This window comes from Ictidomys tridecemlineatus, chromosome 9, assembly GCF_052094955.1.
Source record: "Ictidomys tridecemlineatus isolate mIctTri1 chromosome 9, mIctTri1.hap1, whole genome shotgun sequence".
Lineage (NCBI taxonomy): Eukaryota > Metazoa > Chordata > Mammalia > Rodentia > Sciuridae > Ictidomys > Ictidomys tridecemlineatus.
Window position 1 is genome coordinate 148,592,716 of NC_135485.1, and position 20,811 is coordinate 148,613,526.

At 44.9% G+C, this 20,811-nt stretch overlaps 1 long non-coding RNA gene across 1 annotated transcript; it reads left to right on the forward strand.

Annotated features, from left to right (window-relative positions):
* Positions 1-258: 258 nt before the first annotated feature.
* LOC144366552 (uncharacterized) lies at positions 259-10,411 on the forward strand. Its single transcript, XR_013425605.1, has 3 exons — positions 259-375; positions 709-920; positions 10,311-10,411. It is a non-coding gene; the product is annotated as an uncharacterized LOC144366552 (long non-coding RNA).
* Positions 10,412-20,811: the final 10,400 nt, after the last annotated feature.

The following is a 20,811-nucleotide window of genomic DNA, read 5'->3' on the forward strand; positions in this document are numbered from 1 at the left end:
AGGTTTAAAAAGAGCGTATTGGGAATTTCTGGAATGCACTGAATCTTCAGATCAGGTTTGAGGTAGTTTCATCTTAATTATATTGAGACCTTAACAAAGACTATCTCTGTATTTATTTATATTTTATTTGATTTCTTTATAAACATTTCAAGATTTTCTGAAATATGATTGTACTTTATTACTTACATGTAAGTACTTCAAATTTGGGGTCTCTATTTTAAATATTAATGCTTTAAAACTTTTCTTATTCCAGTTTATAAATTTCACTGTTTCCCCAACATGATGGCTGAAATATAGAAAATCAATGAAATTTTGTCTACGGGCCATGTACTTTGCTGCTTGCTATCTCTATCCATTCTGATCAAGACATAGGAGGTAGGCTCTATTTCTTTTCAATTTACAAAATCATGACCTGGAATAGTCAGAATTATGAATTTAAGAGCTTCATTGTACCTAGCACAAGGGGGTGCAGCTCTGAACAGTGAACACCCAGCATCCTTCACTGCCCACAGTGGCCAGCAGGGAGCACTCAGAACAACTTTCTCTGATCAACTGCTTTTGGGGGCTGTGTTCTGTGCCCTAACCAAACTTCCTTCTCCTGGGGACCCACCTGAGTGATGCCACATCTAGGGACTCCTAGAGGCTCTATCTAAGGTGTAGACCAGAGGTTTTTTTCTTTTCTTTCTTTTTTTTTTTTTTTAATCCTAGGGAGACACCTGGAAAGATACCATGGACTGGGGATGCCTGGTGGATATGTCTACCGTGAGGACCAGAGCTTCCTTCCCCTTGGCACCTACCCATGGAGACTCCACTGTGGATTCAGGATGACTGAGGTCCATGTGAGGAAAACATGAGGAAGAAGCTTCCTGTGCACTGCCTGGTGGGCTGAGGAGTTTCTGCCATGTTCTTTACTTTCTCAGGTAATATTTTAGGAGAATTTACTTTACAACAGTATTTCTTACTGAGGCTTTGGCTGCTCATTATCATGGTATGTCAATAAATTTTGTGTGGCTTGAGTGTCTGAGGACACAAATGCCCCCTCAAGATGGTGCAGGGAGGGCCCAGTGCCTGTAGTCTCATTGGGGCCTGAGGGTAAGGGCTCATGAAAATGCAGTAAGAAGCTCTCAGGAGCCTCTAGGGTGAGAGATGCAAAAATTATGATGGATCGCACTACCCAGAATCCTGGATAACTGCAGAATCCTCATTGCAGTTACCAGAGCCTTCTGCAGTGAAGGCAGCATGGGTCAAATGACAGATTGTGCTACCCATAATTCTTGGGGACCTGCAACTTGCAGAGACCTCTGCAGAGAGGGCTGTACTGACAAAAAATCAAACTATGCTGCCAATTACTTTTGGGTGCCTGCTCTGCCCAGAAGCCTCTGGGGGTGAGAATTTTAAGGGCAGAATACAGGACTTCAGTGCTCAGAATCTCTGGGGATGCCTACATACCCTGTAACCCTGTAAGTCCTAGAGGATTTGGTGGTGATGGTTTTGTTGGTAGAGCTCACTTCCTAGAATCTCCAGGGTCCCAGGGAAAGCATGGGGTCTTCAGCTCCTGTGATCCTCAGCAGGAATGTGCAGGCCAAACACTAGACTGCATTATCCAGAACCCTCAGGGACTACAGCTTTCAGAATCCTCTGTGGTGAGTGGGCAAACCACTGAACTGCATTACTTGCAGGAGGGGCATGTAGGCAAAACAGTGGACTACCTTATCCAGAATCCTCAGGGGGAATTAAGTTCCCAGGATCTGCAATAGTGAGGGCTTCAGGGTAGGGAGCTGAAGTATACTACCTAGATTTCTTGGAGGTGCCCCGTGTCCATGTGGCCTAGAACTCTCAGAGGCTTCCATAGTGAGGGCTATGGAGGTAGAGGGCAAGACTACCAGAATCCCTGGGGGCCTGCAACTCCCAGACACCTTCCTTTTGAATACCGCCGGGGCACACTTTGTATTGCACTACACAGACTCCTCAGGGGTGTCTAGGTAGGTTTATGCTACACAGATCCCAGAGCCATGATGGGGGTGAAGTCCACTTAGATAGGATGGATTGCACCACCCAGAATAATCAATGGCCCACAGCTCTCAGTGACCTCTGCAGTCAGAGCTGAATGAGTAGAACTGACTATAATACTCAGAATTCCTGGAGGCTCTGAGCTCTAAGTAGTCACTGTAGAGTTGAACATAGCACCAGGCTATAATACCCATGATCCTTGGGGGCTTGCAGCTCCCAGAATCCACTGTAGTGATGCTGCATGGGCAGAACACCAGAATACACTGTCTAGAATCCCTAGGGATGCCTGAGTGACTGTGTAGCCTGCAATTTCTAGAGACCTCTGCAGTGGGGGCTGCATTGTAGAATACCGGATTACACTACCCAGAATCCTTTGTGGGGGTATGAGGTTGAATGTGCTACTTGAAGCCCCCATAGACTTCTGGAGTGAGGGCTGAGTGGGCAGAATTCCAGGCTACACTGTTTAGAATCACTAAGGGTGCCTGAGTAGCCTGCAGCTCACAGAGACCTCTGCAGCTGGGCTGCAATGTGGAATACAAGACTGCAGTACCCAGAATCCTGGTGGTATGAGGGTGAATGTACTACTTGCAACCCCTAAGCTTCTGGGGTGAGGGCTGCATGGGTAGAACACCAGAGTCTACTGCCAGAGTTCTCCAGGGTGTCTGGGCCAGCACATGGCACACAGCTTCCATGGTCCTGAAGGGCCAAGACTGTGTGAGCAGAGCACCAGACTACACTGTCCAGAAACCCTGAGAACCCTGAATCTGTGTAGCCTGCAGCTCCCAGAGGCATCCATGGTGAGAGCTGGACAGGCAGGACAGACTGAATGATCTAGAATGCTCTCATAGGCTACTGGGAATTTGGTCTGAGCTCAGTTTCTTCTACCATCCTACAGTGATCACCCTGGGCTGGGAATTAACAGATTTTCTTAGAACCCCTGATTCTGAATTGGAGCAGTCCCTGGCTAAGTCACTCTGTCTCAAGACTACATGTCCCAGAAGACTCTGAGGTGGTCTGTTTCTGGCCTCTGTCCTTGGGCTGAGGGTCTAGACTCCCTGTAGCTGCCTCCCTGTGTGCCTCTGCCTGCCTGTCTCAGGCTGCTGAAGCACTTGGCCTGGTGGAGTGCAGGGAGGGGGTCTCCTGGACTCCATTTCTCCTCTTCTGAGATTCCACTCCTCAGGTGCCACAGCCAGACCTATTAGAGCAGTGGAAACATATTTTATTCATTAAGTGCTGAGGATAGAAGAAGGTGCTGACATTCACCAGGTAGCCAGGAGAGGCCCCGCCTCTGAGCTGGGAGGAGCCCCTGCACAGCGCATGGCCAAAGGGGCGTGGTCAATAAGGGGCAGGGCCTTGCCGCCATCTTTAATGCTGCCTCCTTGAGAGTGAGGAGCTGGCTTCCCCCTCAGGACCAACCTAGGAGAGCCCCAGTCCTCGGAGTGTTGGGTCACTCCACAGGTAGTGGCAGAGCTCCCTTCTCAGAGCAGATTGAGAGAGACGTCCAAGTTGCGGACTCTCGTGGGTCATGCCTCCAGGGGCTCACAGAGCTCCCTTCTCCTCAGAGCAGCCTCAGTGTTGATTCTTGGCTTAGGGACTTTCGTGAGTTGTGTCTCTAGGGATGCCTGGGGTTCCCTTCTCCTCAGCAGCCTGAGAGAGACACTTGGTGTGGGAACCCTCGTGGGCCACGTCTCTAGGGGTGCCTGAGGCTCCCTTCAACTCAGAGTGGCCTGAGGGAGATGCCTGGTGTGGGCACCCTCTTGGGTCATGTCTCTATGGACGCCCAGGGTTCTGTTCTCCTCAGAGTAGCCTGAGGTAGATGCCTGGTGTGGTGACCATTTTGGGTCACATTCTAGGGACACTGGGGGGCTCCCTCATCCTTACAGCAGCCTGAGGGAGATGCCAGGCCTGGGGAGCCTCGTGGGTCATGTCACTAATTAAGCTGGGGGTTCCCTTCTCCTCAGAGCGGCCTGGGGCTGATGCCAGGGTTGCTGTGCGCCACGGTTGCTGTGCGTGGCCGAAGGGGGCATGACCAACCAGGGGCGGGACCTCAGTGCCATCTTTAAGGCTGCCTCCTTGAGAGTGAGGAGCTGGCTTCCCCCTCAGGACAAATCCAGGAGAGCCCCAGTTTTCGGAGTGTTGGGTCACTCCATAGGGAGGGGCAGAGCTCCCTTCTCAGAGCAGATTGAGAGAGACACCAAGGTTGGGGACTCTCATGGGTCATGCCTCCAGGGACTCACTGAACTCCCTTCTCCTCAGAGCAGTCTCAGTGAACTCTTGGCTTAGGGACTTTTGTGAGGGATGCCTGGGGTTCCATTCTCCTCAGAGCAGCCTGAGGGAGATGCCTGGTTTGGGGACCCTCGTGGGTCACATTCTAGGGACACTGCGGGGCAGCCTCATCCTTACTGCAGCCTGAGGGATATGCCAGGCCTGGGGAGCCTTGTGGGTCACGTCTTTTAGTAGCCCTGGGTTCCCTTCTCCTCAGAGCTGCCTGGGGCGGTTGCCAGGGTTGCTGTGCTTGGCCAAAGGGGGCGTGGTCAATCAGGGGTGGGGCCTCACCGCCATCTTTAATGCCGCCTTTTTGAAAGTGAGGAGCCTGCTTCCCCCTCAGGACCAACCCGGGAGAGCCCCATTCCTGGGAGTGTTGGGTCACTCCACATGGAGGGACAGAGCTCCCTTCTCAGAGCAGATTGAGAGAGTTGGGGACTCTCATGGGTCATGCCTCCAGGGGCTCACAGAGCTCCCTTCTCCTCAGCATTGACTCTTGGCTTAGGGACTTTTGTGAGTCATGTCTTAGGGATGCCTGGGGCTCCCTTCTCCTCACATTGGCCTGAGGGAGATGCCAGATGTGGGGAGCCTTGTGGGTTGCAACTCTATGTAGGCCCTGGGTTTTCTTCCCCTCAGAGTGGCCTGAGGGAGATGCCTGGTGTGTGGACCCTCGTGGTTTATGTCTCTTTGGATGCCTGGGGTTCCCTTCTCCTCAGAGTAGCCTTGGGGAGATGCCTTGCTTGGGGACCCTCATGGGTTATATTTTTAGGGAAGCCTGGGGTTTTCTGCTCAGAGCAGCCTGAGGAGATGCGAAACATGGGGACCCTCATGGGTCATGTCTCCAGGGACACCTGTGATTCCCTTTTCCTCAGAGCAGCCTCAGAGAGGTGGCTCAGAAGGTTCTGGCAGCCCTGGCAGCTAGTGAGGGGATGGTGGGAAGCATGAGGAGCAAACCCTGTCCTGGACCTGAGAGCTGAGGGCAGCCTTGGCTGTCAGCCCCACTCTGTCCTTCACAATTTCATCCTGGCTCCCTGTGCAGCAGTGACCCTTCCTTAGGCTATGACCCTCATCATCTTAACATAGTGACTCAGGGTGGTTTGTAGGGAACCTGGCAGGGAAGAAGAAGGAATGTATAAGGAGGGAGGAATGTACAGCCTAAGGGAAGGGGACCTCAGTCCACTTCCTTGTTTTTCTTAGTGTTTAAATGGTTTGCTTTTTCTTGCAGTGTTACATAGTAAAAAAAAAAATTTAAAAAGTACGTATGTTAACACTATGTTATTTAAAAAAAAATTTTTAATTTTTATTTTTGGGTACTGGGGATTGAAATCAGTACTTATCTTTTTTTTTGTTGTTGTTGTTGCATGTGACCACTGAGCCATATCTCCAGCCCTATTTTGTATCATAGAGACAGGGTTTTACTGAGGTGCTTCATGCCTTCCTTTTGCTGAGGCTGGTTTTGAAGTTGAGATCCTTCCACCTCAGCCTTTTGAGCCGCTTTAGTTTAAATATATTACTTCTAACAAAGCCAGAATTTATTAAAAAAAATCTCATGTTTTTTGTGGAACTGAACTCATGAACCACATTTTTCTTTTTCTTTAATCTCTGCTTAGTTTTTTTTTTAAATTTTTTTAGTTGTAGAAGGGCACAATATATTTATTTTATTTATTTTTATGTGGTGGTGAGGATCAAAACTAGTGCCTCACACATGCTAGGCAAGCGCTCTACCACTGAGCTACCACAGCCACACGTTTTTCTTTTGGTGGAGAGTTTAATTAGCAAGAAGCCACCCCTCCAGGACCCTCTTGCTAAGGCCTTCCCCTCCAGACCCTGCCTCTCCTCTAGACCTCACCTCTATTCTATGGCCCTGCTTGTCCTCCTGAACCACCCTTTCCCCTCCTTCCTACCCTGCCTATCCTCTAGGTCCTACTCATGTTCCAGGGCCTGTCCCTTCCTCAGGTCCCACACCTCTGTGAAGCCCTGCCCCCTTGTGACTCATTCTCCCCCTTCTTCAGACCCTTTCTCTCCTCCAGATCTTTCCCTTTTTTCTGTCCTACCCCTCCTGCAGACCTCACCCCTCCTCTTTAAAAAAATATTTTTCTGTTGCACATGGACACAATGCCTTTATTTTGTTTATTTATTTTTATGTGGTGCCTAGGTTTGAACCCAGTGCCTCACACATGCTAGGCAACTGCTGTACCACTGAGCCATAATCCCAGCCCAACCTTCCTTCTCTTTAAGACCTTGACTCTTCTCCAAACCCCACTTATTTTCCAGGCCCCCCTTCCTCCTGACCTTCCATCCCTCTCCTCCAGACTCTGCCCCTGCTAGTCTAGGATGAGCAGTTCCCTGGCTATTGTGCTAATTGGCAGTATATTTGTAATGGTGCACAAATAACATCTTTTGTATAAACACTGACATACTGCATTGGATGAATTATCTTGACTATTATCAAAATTTGACATACCATAAAAAAATTTAGAAAAGTCACCTTTCTCTCTCTTTTATTCTCTATAGATCATGAACATTTGAAATAAAATTAGAATTTGTTAAAGGGCAGATGACAGCCAGCCTTGAGCCCTGATGATCCCAGGATCCCATCCAGTATCAGTCCAAGGTTTTCTATGCTAATTGATTCATTTATTTTTCTTATTTTAGAGTTATTTTGCTATGTAATTCCCCATGGCCTTTGGTTCCGTGTAATAGGTTTTTGCTGTTCAATTTTTAATTAATATTCTTTCAGTTTTCTACAGAATTTTTAAAATATTTTTTTAGTTGTCAGTGGATATTTTTATTCTATTTATTTATTTTGTTTATTTATATGTGGTGCTGAGGATTGAATCCAGGGCCTAACACATGCCAGGCAAATGTTCTGCCTTTGAGCCACAACTCTAGCCCTGTATAGGATTTTTAATTCTGTGAACTTCTATTTTTTATTTATTTTGTATTTGATTACACCAATAAGGAATATTTTAAAAATTTCTTTTAGCTTACTTTGTTTTTGATAGAATTGTTTTGTTTGAGAGAATTGTCTTGTTTGGAAAGGCTCATAATCAAATGATTTTAATTATTTTCCATTTATTAAGACATGTTTGAGACTGGGTGTGCAGCTCAGTGGCAGAGCATTTGCCTGGCATGTGAGAGGCCATGGAGTCCATCCCAGCACCACACACACAGAAGATGTCTTTGACAGGACTCAAGCATGAGAGATACAGTTTCAAAAGATCATGTATTGGGGCTGGGGTTGTGACTCAGCAGTAGAGCACTCGACTGGCACATGCGAGGCCATGGGTTTGATCCTCGGCACCACATAAAAATAAGTAAATAAAACAAAGGCATTGTGTTGAACTACAACTAAAAGAAAATATTTTAAAAAAAGATCATGTATTTACACATATACACATATACCAAAGTGCCTCTTCCAAATTCATATTAAATTATTCTAAGAAAATTTCAAATCAGTTTTAAAAGAGAAGAGGATGATGATATTTTTAATGTTAACTATTGATATTTCATGATATTTAAAACCACTATAGATGAAATCTCCTGAGATGCAAATCATTACAAAATGTAAGAGACAAGTCAGTAGTTGCTTTTTTGTAATTCAGATACATTTACTAAAAGTAAGCTTTTTAAAAAACAGATATTTTCTTTTTTTCAAATTTAGAAAGCATTTCCATATGTCCTATTAAAGTTCTATATTCATCAGAAAGTTATCTTATTCCTTGCATACAAAGGGATGGGCCTTCTAATGAACATGATACTTTATGTTGTCAGAAATTCTTGTGGGAGACCTCTTTTAAGTGTTTTGCCTCTGTTCAAAATATCATTAAAAAATGTATCAATTTGCTTTTGATTTCAGAAATTTGTCTTTCTTTTGAAATTATGTATTTATTAGTATTTAGGGTTATTTCATGTAGTAAGTGACATGATTACATTTTATCCTAATGTTGGTGCCCCTATGTGCTTATAAGGTGGCTTTCAGAATGCAGTTGAGTATCTCTCTCATATTTGTTGGATTCATTAGAAAAGTACATGCACTTTTGATCATATTTAAATGGTTGCATTTGAATTATTAGAAGCATAAATCAGACATGTTAGTATTGTGAGCTGAACAAAGTGCAGGTTTACTTTAATCATTTTGAGGAGGTTGACATAATGGCTTCTGCCTTGTTCTGTTCCTGCCATAGTTTTCAGATATCTCAACTGGAGAATTTTTTTTTTTTTTTTGGCACTGGGTATTAAACCCAGGGCCTTGCTTGTGCTATTCAAGCCCTGAACTACATATGTCCCCAGTCTTTGTTACAATTTCATTCTGAGACAGGGTCTAGCTGAATTGCTAATGTCAGCCTCAAATTTGTGATCCTTCTGCTTTATACTCCCAAATAGCTGAGATGACAGGCATGAGTCAAAGTGCCTGGCTTGTCCTGGAGGATTTTGATGTCAGTATCATGTTTCCAATGTGTTAATAATTTCCTAAGCTAGACTATGTTCATATCATATGTTTCTTATCAATAGTCAATAAAGCCTTTTTGTTGTTTTTTGATGGTATGCTTAATGTGAACATGGTTTATGATGTGACACCACTGTTTATGGTGATCTAGCTATGCAATACACTGTAAGGAGAGTATTTTGATTCTGAGAGTCTCAAGTGTTTTAGGTCCAATATGTTTCCTTAAGAGGAGTGATTATTCATTTTCTATTTGATTACAAAAATAAGACAAATTCATTTTTTTTTGTGGTTCTGGGGGTTGGTCCTAGGGACTCCTGCATGCTAGGAAATCTTTCTACATCCCCAGCTCCATAGATCATTTAGTTGTCATTAACTTCATGATGAGCTAGTGACAATAAAATTACTTAGAAGTTCAACTAGAGTTAGACTCATACAAGAGTGTGGGCATCCCTAGCTCCTTGTGATTTCTAAAAGGTAAAGTGTTTTTTCACAACACAGCAGCATCTAACATAATTTCTGGACCAAGCTGACACCTCTGCTTCTCTTGGCTCACCACTTTCTGCAGAGTTCTTGGAGGAGATGACTATTTCTTTGACTATTTGTCCCAGTCACAAATATTTGATTATATTGCTGCTAAAAAGGTATGCATAGAAATAAAATAGAGACAAGGATTTTTTGGGATAAATGATTCAGACACAGTGAGTCAATTTGCATTAGGACTTTTAAAATATAAAGTCACTCTTTCAGGAAAGTTGAACCAGGAGTTGGAATAGAATCTCTAAAATGTCATTTTTTTTCTCCTCTATTGATCAAGTTTTAAGAAGGCAAACCTAGAACCTAGTGAAATGTCATTTTTTTCTCCTCTATTGATCAAGTTTTAAGAAGGCAAACCTAGAACCTAGTGACAGCATAAAAATATAAGGAGTTTACTTATGTTATTACTTCAACATGAAATATGTAAAAGAAGCACATACTTTGAATTTTATGTTAGTTTGAACTATTTGATTTTTGTGTTATGAATGTTCATAATAAAATACAGAAGTAGCTAAGAGTATCAGTTACCAGTAATTAACTGTATGAATAATTAAACAAGTAAGTGTTTGAGAAAATATAACCATGTTCTAAGGTTTTACTTTAGAGTAGTTTAATGTTTTTTTTTTTTTTTTTTGGTGTGGAGGTACTGGGGATTGAATCTAGGGGCACTTAATCATTGAGCCACATCCCCAGCCCTTTTAAATATTTTATTTAGAGGCAGGTTCTCACAGAGTTACTTAAGGCCTCACTGAGTTGCTGAGGCTGGCTTTGAACTCAAAATCCTCCTGCCTCAGCCTCCCAAGATGCTGAGATTACAGGCATGTGCCACCATGCCAGGCTTAGTTTTATCTTTATACAGAGATTGAAAAGAAAGTGCAGATATTTCCCAGGTAGCCTCAATCTGGTTTCTTCCCTTGTTATGACTTAGGTGAGCTGACTCTAAAGTGTTAACATCTTAGACCATTTGTCATGAAGAAAAAATAATGGTATGTTAACATTAACTGAAGTCACATATCCTTTGGATTCTCAGTTCTGTGTCTTCCTGTTCTAGGATCCCATCTAGGAGCCAACATGTCTCCATAGACTTCTCTTGGGGTGACAGTTTCTATGAACTTTCTTGTTCTGATGACCTTGAGAGCATTGAGGACGACTTGTCAGGTATTTTTATAATTTTTTTTGAATTTTCCTTTTTTCATATTTAAACTGGGGCTGTGGGTCTGGGGGAGGCAGGTCACAGAGGTGAAGAGCTGCTCTGTCATCTCTTGTCCTTATTGTCATATTAGTATTGACTGTGCTCATCTGGCTGAGGCAGTGCCTTTCAGGTTTCCTTGTGTTTCTCATATTTAGCCTGGGGCTATTGGACTGATGGAAGCTGGTTACTGAGATGAAAAGCAGCTCTATCATCTGATGCCCTCAAGGTGAAATGGTGGTATTGATTGTGCTCACCTGCTTGAGGAAGGGCCTTTCAGGTTTCTTACTGTGATGTTACTCTTTTTTTGCATGTCCACATTGTCTGTTCTTCTGGAGGAAGTCATAATGCAGAGCCCATGCTTAGGGATCAGAGAGTTAGCTCTACTTTCCTGATGACTGTGTCTCTCTCAATTATATGGAATTCTTCTGCACAAGAGGTTTCTATTCAACCTCATTTGTTTGTATATTCAGTCATTTATATATATCAGTCATCTGGATAGTTTTCTTAAGCTATTTTTTGTTCTCCCTCACCCTTTTTAAATACTACTTTGCTGCTCAATTCATCCCTACTTTAACCATTGGGAATTCTTTCCATTGGAGATCTTTCCATTATCTCCTGTTGTCCTTTAACATATTTTCTGGTTTTGTCTCAAAGTTTTTTCTTTCTGATATTTAAATTACCCTGACTTATATATTTACTGTCTTACTCTTAGTATCAGCCATTTATTCAAAGAGTCCTGGCTCCTTTGATTAGAGAGTGATAATAAAATCTTTCATCTGGCAGGGGCTGTGGCTCAGTGGTAGTGCACTCATCTGGCATGTGTGAGGCACTGGGTTTGATCCTCAGCACCACATAAAAATAACAAATAAAATAAAGGTCTTTAAAAAAGTCTATAAAACATATTTCATCTTGCATCTTGATCCACACAACTGACAATGCAAAGAAGTGTATATGTATTCTAATCTTTTCATATCCCCTAGTTATAACTATGTTTATGTGGAACTATCTGTGAATGTTTTAAGCAAAATGTGAGTTTATACTAATCTGCAGTCTGTGGATTCTGACCCCTTATGACATATATCCTTCTGCCTTCACCCCTTGTTTATCATAACACCCCATCTAGCTCCCAGTTTCTGCCATATAAATAATTCATTGTTTCATTATGAGCAATGAATTTATTATTGCTCCAGATTATGGGCTTTGATGTAATAAGAAATACACATTCAGGGCTGAGGATGTGGCTGAAGCGGTAACGCGCTCTCCTGGCATGCGTGCGGCCCGGGTTCGATCCTCACCACCACATTCAAACAAAGATGTTGTGTCCGCCGAAAACTAAAAAAAAAAAAAAAAAAAAAAAAAAAAGAAAAAAAAAAAGATATACACATTCAGCCTCTGCACCCAGTTCCAGTGCTGTACGCACTCCTAAAATCTTCATATTTTCTGAGTGACAGAGGTATTAAGAGCAGTTTTTGTTCTAATATTGATTCTTTTACCTTGGTTATTTGCACAGAGCTCCTAAATCCTGTAGAATCTCCTGAGAGCCTAGGAGGGGCTTGTGCTTTAATAAGGACTTTTGGTGAACTCTGGGGCAGCTTCAGGATGGAGGATGGTCATGAGAAAAGCCACAGGAAGGGTGGTGCACCCCAACTCCATGTACATGGAGACTCCTGTGCTGGGAGGCTCCTGGGCCTCATCCTGCACAACTTTTCCTCTGTAATTTGATCTTTTCTAGAATGTCATAAAAGGTAAACCTTACAGCATGTAGCCTCTTCAGCCTGGCTTATTTTACTTAGTAGTGTACCAGGTAGGATTTATCTATGTCCTGTGTAGGCTGGCAGTTCATTCCTTTATATTCTGTGTTGGTTATGCATTCAGCTATGGGAGGACGTTCTTATTTATGATCTGATCAGCCTCATAGAGCTGCCATGCATAATTACATGCTAGTTTTGTTTTGAAATACCTTTTCAAAGAATTTCTCTAAATGAGGATAATTTATAGGGACACTGTTGGGTCATAGATTGGACTTTTTTGCTTTGGGAAGAACTGGCACATCATCTTCCAAAGTGGCCATGCCACATGTTCTCCTAGTAATGCCTGAGACTGCTGGTATCTCACATCCTGCAGCTGTTGGTGCACTGCTGTTTCTTAGAGTTCAGCAGTTCTAATAGCTGTGTCATACTACCTCACTATCGTTTTAATTTATGATTCCCTGATGATATGGGATGCTGAACATAATTTTGTATAACTATTTGCCATGTTTTACAGAGTAGGAAAAAATTGTGTGTGTGTGTGTGTGTGTGTGTGTGTGTGTGTGTGTGTAGTGCTGGGGATTGAACCTCAGGCCTCACATAAACTAGGCAAGTGCTCTACCACTGAGCTATAGCCCATCCTTTAAAAAATTTCCTAGGCTGGGCTCAAGTTTGCAATCTTCCTGCCCCAGCCTTTTGAGTAATTGGGATTGTTGGCCTGCAACAGTGCACTTCGTAAAAATTGAACTTTATAAAGTCCACGTTATTGGTATTTTTTTTTCAGTCAGTTGGTATTTGGTATTGTGAGTTAAAACTCATCATCAAGGACTGGGGAAGTAGCTCAGCATTAGAAAGTTTGTATAGCATGTGTGAGGCCCTGCATTCAACCCCTCATACCAGAAACAAATATACCATCACTAAATCTAAGATCACATAGATTTTCTTATTTTTTTTTCAGATTTCTTTTAGTTTTACCACATTTTAGTTATGGACTATTATGAATTAATTTTTGTAGGAGTTTCTGTTTTTGTCTACATTCATTTCACTCAATATGGTTTGAATAACTTGTTCAATCACCATTTCTTAAAAAAACAAGGATACTGGGTTTCATTTTAGTTTGAATTTCCAAAATCATGGCCTTGAGTAATGTAGATACAGTACTGAATTTCATCCATTTCTCAGGAATGTCAGGAGGTGCCCATACACCACTGAATTGAAGCATTCTGTGCTGGGTCCTAATGACCACCAGAGGGTATGTGCCACCTTCCTGGATATGGCAGTGTCATAATACTGTTATGGTGGAGTGATAATACTAACATGTTGTTCATGTGCAGCCTCTAATGCTAATGTATTATCCATAGTAGCTTTTGATGCTATTGTGTCCACATGTGGCCTCTGATACAAATATAGTATTTGTAGAGTGGACTTGAACACTAATACAACAGCTTCCATGTTAATATAATGTCCACATCATGGCCTCTAATATTAAAATAATATTCACAACATAGCATCAAAAACTAATATAATAGCTGCCCTATGGTCTGTAATCCAAATATAATATATATTATAACATCTAAAACAAAATAGTATCTCCCTATGATCTTTAATACTAATATGATATCCATAGTGTAGCATCTAAGGCTAATATAATAGCTGCCCTGTGTCCTTTCATGTTCTTATGGTATTCATAGCTATTGTGGTTTAGATATGAGTTGTCCTTTAAAAATCTCATGTGAGTCAATGAGAGAAAATTTAGATGTGTAATGACTGGATCCTGAGAGCATTAACCTGCATCAGTGCACCAACCTAATGAAAGTATTAACTTAATTATCCACTGATAAAGATTAACTGGGTGGTAACTGTAGGATATAAAGATAAAGATTAGGGTATAAAGATAAGATTCTGATGGATCAAAACATGGGATGATGGGCTCTATTTTAGCTAAAATATGCAAACATATGTTGAATAACCAGAACAGTGAATTTCTGAGGTTGTGCATCAGGAGTAGTTAGTGGCACAGCTCTCTGCAACACTAAACAAGCTAATCAATCAATAGAATCCAAGCTCAGGATGCAACCTGAGGAAAGAGAGGAAATTAAAATTGGGACGGGGGTATGAAGCTGTAGCATAATGTCCTCTAAGCTAATCAGAGGTGGGTCACAGGGGCCCTAATGGGAGCCACCTCTAGGTTCTCCCCTAGATGTGGTTCTGTGGGGATCCTGGAGTTGCCTCCATGTTTGTCTGTTGTTCCCCAGGAAGCTCCTATGAACAAAGATGCAGGCCTGGGTTGTTGTGCTTGCATTTTTCTGAGTTTACCACCCACATCCATAACTTTGAAATCTCTTTCCATAGGCAACAATTGCATTCTGAGCCTGAGTTTATCAGCTGCATTTACAGGTGTTTCTATTCAGAATTCACTTTTCCCCCTTTGAGGTGTGCAAAGTTAAAGGCAGTCCAGGTTCCAGACCAGAGTAGAGACCTGGGGGAGCTCAGAGACCCCAGGGCCTCTGTGGAATGGATTCATAGCACTTATGCTATTTGTTCACCCATTGAAGCACATCCTGATTGCTTAAGGTATTTGGGGCATTGTGAATAGAATTGCTATATGTAATTGCCTGCTGTTATCTAGATATACATTTTTGAGGCAGTTTTCTATATTTTTAGGACCATATGGTGACACCATGTCTAACTTTGGGGAAAATGGCCATTTTTTTTGATAGTGGTGAGCTGTTGTGTGCTGTACCAGCAATGCATAAGAGTTCCTGTGGCTGCTCATCATCCTCATGGTTGATACTGCACTTAGTAAAGACCTTAGCAGCTTAGTAGTTGTGCAGTGCACCTTGGGGTCTTAGTTTGTGCTTTCCTCATGACAGGTGATACTAAGAGTCATTTCAATGCTTCTTTGCCATCTTGTATCTTTCTTGTGCATTGTCTGTTCAGATCTTTACCCATTATGTTGTGTTAATGTTGAGTGTGTTACTATATTTTGTACACAAGTTTGTTTTAGACATATACTTTCCAACATTTCCCCCAGTCTTTGACTTGTCTTTTTATTTCCTTAATATGATTTTTTTTAAACAGAACAGTTTAATACAGTCCACATTATCAGGTTTTTCTTTCAAGGTTTTGTTGTTGTTATTGTTTGTTTGGTAGCAGGGATAGAACCCAGGGGTGCTTAACCACTGAGCCACATCCCCAGCTTTCATGGATTTTTTTTTGGTGGGGGAGCTGTATTTAGAACCTCATCATGAAACATGTGGTCATGCACATCTTCTATAGTTTTACAGTTTCCCATTTTAAATGCAAGTCTAGAGAATATTTTGATAGGTTCCAGTGTGGATTCAGGATGACTGAGGTCCATGTGAGGAAAACATGAGGAAGAAGCTTCCTGTGCACTGCCTGGTGTGCTGAGAAGTAAATTCTGCCATGTTCTTAACTTTCTCAGGTAATATTTTAGCAGAACTTATTTTACAACAGTATTTCTTTTTTTTAATATTTATTTTTTAGTTTTCGGTGGGCACAACATGTTTATTTATTTTTATGTGGTGCTGAGGATCAAACCCAGCACCCCAGCGCATGCCAGGCGAGTGTGCTAAGGCTTGAGCCACATCCTCAGCCCCACAACAACAACAGTATTTCTTACTGAGGCTTTGGCTGCTCATTATCATGGTATGTCAATGCATTTTGTGTGGTTTGAGTGTCTAAGGACACAAATGCCCCCTCAAGGTGGTGCAGGGAAGGACCAGTGCCTGGAGTCTCACTGGGGCCTGAGAATAAGAGCTCATGAAAATGCAGTAAGTAGCTCTCAGGAGCCTCTAGGGTGAGAGATGTAAAGATTATGATGAATTGCACTACCCTGAATCCTGGGTAACTACAGAATCCTTATTGCAGTTACCAGAGCCTTCTGAAGTGAGGGCAGCATGGGTCAAATGACAAACTGTACTACCCATAATTCTTGGGGACCTGCAGCTTGCTGAGACCTCTGCAGTGAGGGGTGTACTGACAAAAAATCAAACTATGCTGCCAATTAATTTTGGGTGCCTGCTCTGCCCAGGTGCCTCTGAGGGTGAGAATTGTTAGGGCAGAATACCAGACTTCAATGCTCAGAATCTCTGGGGATGCCTACATACCCTGTAACCCTGTAAGTCCCAGATGATTTGGTGATGATGGTTTTGTTGGTAGTGCCCACTTCCTAGAATCTCCAGGGTCCCAGGGAAAGCATGGGGTCTTCAGCTCCTGTGATCCTTAGCAGGAATGTGCAGGGATTAGAGACTTTAGCTTCTAGAAGAATCCTCTGAGGTGAGTGGGCAAACCACTGAACTGCATTACCCACAATCCTAAGGGGGAACTTTAGTTTCAGAATTTTCTGCAGTGAATAGGAAAAACACAGGACTAAATTACACACAAATCTCGGTGCCAGCAGCTCTCAGGATCCTCTGTTGTGAGGACTGTTGGACTGAGAATTTAACTACAGTATCCAGAATCCTTGGTGGGGTGTGTTGCCCAGGTGAGTATGCAGCCTGCAACTTCCAGAGGCCTCCCAAGTTAGAGTTCTGCATTATGCAGGTCAGACTACACTACTTACAATTCCTGGGGACACACTGGTGAGTGTGCTGCCTGCAATTCCAGGAGGCTTCCACAGTGAGGTCTTCAGTACCAAGGCAAGCATGTGGCCTTCAGTTCTCATGGCCCTTGCAGTAGGGGCATGTAGGCAAAACAGTGGACTACCTTATCCAGAATCCTCAGGGGGAATTGCAGTTCCCAGGATCTGCAATAATGAGGGTTTCAGGGTAGGGAGCTGAAGTATACTACCTAGATTTCTTGGAGGTGCCCCGTGTCCATGTGGCCTAGAACTCTCAGAGGCTTCCACAGTGAGGGCTATGGAGGTAGAGGGCAAGACTATACTACCCAGAATCCCTGGGGGCCTGCAACTCCCAGACACCTTCCTTTTGAATACCGCCGGGGCACACTTTGTATTGCACTACACAGACTCCTCAGGGGTGTCTAGGTAGGTTTATGCTACACAGATCCCAGAGCCATGATGGGGGCGAAGTCCCCTTAGGTGGGATGGATTGCACCACCCAGAATAATCAATGGCCCACAGCTCTCAGTGACCTCTGCAGTCAGAGCTGACTGAGTAGAACTGAGTTTAATACTCAGAATTCCCTGAGGCTCTGAGCTCTAAGTAGTCACTGTAGAGTTGAACATAGCACCAGGCTATAATATCCATGATCCTTGGGGGCTTGCAGCTTCCAGAATCCACTGTAGTGATGCTGCATGGGCAGAACACCAGAATACACTGTCTAGAATCCCTAGGGATGCCTGGGTGACTGTGTAGCCTGAAATTTCTAGAGACCTCTGCAGTGGGGGCTGCATTGTAGAATACCGGATTACACTACCCAGAATCCTTTGTGGGGGTATGAGGTTGAATGTGCTACTTGAAGCCCCCATAGACTTCTGGAGTGAGGGCTGAGTGGGCAGAATTCCAGGCTACACTGTTTAGAATCACTAAGGGTGCCTGAGTAGCCTGCAGCTCACAGAGACCTCTGCAGCTGGGCTGCAATGTGGAATACAAGAATGCACTACCCAGAATCCTGGTGGTATGAGGGTGAATGTGCTACTTGCAACCCCTAGGCTTCTGGGGTGAGGAATGCATGCGTAGAACACCAGAGTCCACTGCCAGGGTTCTCCAGAGAGTCTGGGCTAGCACATGGCACACAGCTTCCATGGTCCTGAAGGGCCAAGACTGTGTGAGCAGAGCACCAGACTACTACCCCGAGAACCCTGAATCTGTTTAGCCTGCAGCTCCAGAGGCATCCAGGGTGAGAGCTCAACAGGCAGGACAGACTGAATGATCTAGAATGCTCTCATAGGCTACTGGGAATTTGGTCTTAGCTCAGATTCTTCTACCCTCCTACAGTGATCACCCTGGGCTGGGAATTAACAGATTTTCTTAAAACCCCTGATTCTGAATTGGAGCAGTCCCTGGCTAAGTCACTCTGTCTCAAGGACTACATGTCCCAGAAGACTCTGAGGTGGTCTGTTTCTGGCCTCAGTTCTTGGGCTGAGGGTCTAAACTCCCTGTAGCTACCTCCCTCTGTGCCTCTGCCTGCCTGTCTCAGGCTGCTGCAATACTTTGCCTGGTGGAGTGCAGTGAGGGTGTCTCCTGGACTCCATTTCTCCTTTTCTGAGATTCCACTCCTCAGGTGCCACAGCCAGACCTAGTTAGAGCAGTGGGAACATATTTTATTCAGTAACTGCTGAGGGTGGAAGAAGGTGCTGACATTCACCAGGGAGCCAGGAAAGGCCCCACCTCTGAGCTGGGAGGAGCTCCTGCAAAGCGCATGGCCAAAGGGGCGTGGTCAATAAGGGGCAGGGCCTTGCCGCCATCTTTAATGCTGCCTCCTTGAGAGTGAGGAGCTGACTTCCCCCTCAGGACCAACCCGGGTGAGCCCCAGTCCTCGGAGTGTTGGGTCACTCCACAGGGAGTGGCAGAGCTTCCTTCTCAGAGCAGATTGAGAGAGATACCCAGGTTGTGGACTCTCGTGGGTCATGCCTCCAGGGACTCATGGAGCTCCCTTCTCCTCAGAGCAGCCTCAGCATTGATTCTTGGCTTAGGGACTTTCGTGAGTTGTGTCTCTAGGGATGCCTGGGGTTTCCTTCTCAGTAGCCTGAGAGAGACACTGGGTGTTGGGACCTTTGTGGGCCACATCTCTAGGGGTGCCTGAGGCTCCCTTCAACTCAGAGTGGCCTGAGGGAGACGCCTGTTGCTGGCACCCTCTTGGGTCATGTCTCTATGGACGCCCAGGGTTCTGTTCTCCTCAGAGTAGCCTGAGGTAGATGCCTGGTGTGGGGACCATTTTGGGTCACATTCTAGGGACACTGGGGGGCTCCCTCATCCTTACAGCAGCCTGAGGGAGATGCCAGGCTTGGGGAGCCTTGTGAGTCAGGTCTCTAAGTAGCCCTGGGTTCCCTTTTCCTCAGAGCTGCCTGGGGCCTTGCCAGGGTTGCTGTGTGTGGCCGAAGGGGGTGTGGCCAACCAGGGGCGGGGCCTCACCGCCATCTTTAAGGCTGCCTACTTGAGAGTGAGGAGCTGGCTTCCCCCTCAGGACCAATCCAGGAGAGCCCCAGTCCTAGGAGTGTTGGTTCACTCCACAGGGAGGGGCAGAGCTCCCTTCTCAGAGCAGATTGAGAGAGACACCCAAGTTGGGAACTCTCATGGGTCATGCCTCCAGGGACTCATGGAACTCCCTTCTCCTCTGAGTAGTCTCAGGGGACTCTTGGCTTAGGGACTTTTGTGAGTCATGTCTCTAGGGATGCCTGGGGTTCCATTCTCCTCAGAGCAGCCTGAGGGAGTTGCCTGGTTTGGGGACCCTCGTGGGTCACATTCTAGGGACACTGTGGGGCAGCCTTATCCTTACTGCAGCCTCATCCTTACTGTAGCCTGAGGGATATGCCAGGCCTGGGGAGCCTTGTGGGTAACATCTCTAAGTAGCCCTGGGTTCCCTTCTCCTCAGAGCTGCCTGGGGTGGTTGCCAGGGTTGCTGTGCTTGGCCTAAGGGGGCGTGGTCAATCAGGGGTGGGGCCTCACCGCCATCTTTAATGCCGCCTTTTTGAAAGTGAGGAGCCTGCTTCCCCCTCAGGACCAACCCGGGAGAGCCCCATTCCTGGGAGTGTTGGGTCACTCCACATGGAAGGGCAGAGCTTCCTTCTCAGAGCAGACTGAGAGAGACCCAGGTTGGGGACTCTCGTGGGTCATGCCTCCCAGGGCTCAGGGAGCTCCCTTCTCCTCAGAGCAGCCTTAGCACGGACTCTTGTCTTAGGGACTTTTGTGAGTCATGTCTTAGGGATGCCTGGGGCTCCCTTCTCCTCACATTGGCCTGAGGGAGACGCCAGATGTGGGGAGCCTTGGGGGTTGCAACTCTATGTAGGCCCTGGGTTTTCTCCTCAGAGTGGCCTGAGGGAGATGCCTGGTGTGTGGACCCTCATGGTTGTGGTTTATGTCTTTTTGGATGCTTGGGGTTCCCTTCTCCTCTGAGTAGCCTTGGGGAGATGTCTGGCTTGGGGACCCTTATGGGTTATATTTTTAGGGAACCCTGGGGTTTTTTGCTCAGAGCAGCTTGAGGAGATGCGTAGCATGGGGACCCTCATGGGTCATGTCTCTAGGGACACCTGTGATTCCCTTTTCCTCAGAACAGCCTCAAAGAGATGGCTCAGAAGCTTCTGGCAGCTCTGGCAGCCGGTGAGGGGATGGTGGGAAGCATGAGGAGCAAACCCTGTCCTGGACCTGAGAGCTGAGGGCAGCCTTGGCTGTCAGCCCCACTCTGTCCTTCACAATTTCATCCTGGCTCCCTGTGCAGCAGTGACCCTTCCTTAGGCTATTACCCTCATCATCTTAATATAGTGACCCAGGGTGATTTCTAGGGAACCTAGCAGGGAGGAAGGGGGAATGTATAGGGAGGGAGGAATGTACAGCCTAAGAGAAGGGGACCCCAGTCCACTTCCTTGTTTTTCTTAGTGTTTAAATGGTTTGCTTTTTCTTGCAGTGTTAAAATAGTAGAAAAAAATTGAAAAGTACATATCTTAATAGCCCACTATGTTATTTTTAAAAA